Source organism: Microtus ochrogaster, linkage group LG2, assembly GCF_000317375.1.
Source record: "Microtus ochrogaster isolate Prairie Vole_2 linkage group LG2, MicOch1.0, whole genome shotgun sequence".
NCBI classification, from domain to species: Eukaryota; Metazoa; Chordata; class Mammalia; order Rodentia; family Cricetidae; genus Microtus; species Microtus ochrogaster.
The window spans coordinates 41,278,269-41,279,213 of record NC_022028.1 but is presented as its reverse complement, the minus strand read 5'-3'; the positions used below and the strand labels follow the sequence as shown (position 1 = coordinate 41,279,213).

Sequence of the window (945 nt, the reverse complement as noted above, 5' to 3'; positions counted from 1 at the left end):
GGAATTAAAGACATGCATCACCAATGCCTGGTCCAAATTGTACATCTTTATATATGAATATGTTTTCTTACAGGTTTTTTGTTTGTTTGTTTCACACCGCTTAGCATAATGGTAATAACGAGTTTACTGTAGATTGAGCTGAAGGAATGTCTCCGGGCTCAGCTTTCCCAGACTCAGCAGGAGGCTTGGGTTGTAAATGAGAGCTCACATTCATTGAGATGGAGACACCTGTCCCTTGCTTTGGCCCCCAGTGCTCTTGCTGCCTACACATTCCCCCTGCATCATTGGCAGTTCTTCTACCCATCCATTGACTGTTGCTTCTAATCCATCAAGGAAGCATATGTATACACTGGAAACAATCCAAGACACTGAATTCTTATTCCTGGGTGCCTGCAGCATGCAGTTCAGAAAGCTCCAATGAGATCACCTGTTAACCAGGTTCACAGCAATTAAACATCTAGAGCTTTAAGAGCAGATGCAATGGCTACCAGGTACTGACCACTTTCTGCCCATGAGGAACTGGGCTGAGCCCCTCCTGGTGTGAGTGGTGATGTGGACTCCAGGCCCTACATTCTCTTAGGACAGCATCAGTTCGCACAGTGCCACTTACAACCGGCCTTGCAGTTCTGACAAGCAGAGATGGCTCACAGAACTGGGATTTAACTTCTTCACTTTTTATATTTTTATTTTCCCCTGAAATTTTTTTTATTTATTGACAGTTTCAAGCACACACACACACACACATACATACACACACACACACACAAAGTACTCTGATCATATTCTTCATTCCCACCCCCTACTCCCAGTGAACCCCCCTTCTAAACAAGGCCCCCTCTACTTTCATATCTTTTTTCATGACCCATGTGTTTATTTAGGGTTTCTTGCATGAACATGGGTGGAGGGTTATTTAAATAACTAACTTTAAACATATGGATAAAAAAA

General features: G+C 43.0%; 1 protein-coding gene across 1 annotated transcript in view; it reads right to left on the bottom strand.

Moving 5' to 3' along the window:
* Window positions 1-945, bottom strand: part of Ank3 (ankyrin 3) — a 299,577-nt gene that overhangs the window by 164,928 nt on the left and 133,704 nt on the right. The gene's annotated exons all lie outside the window — the stretch shown is intronic.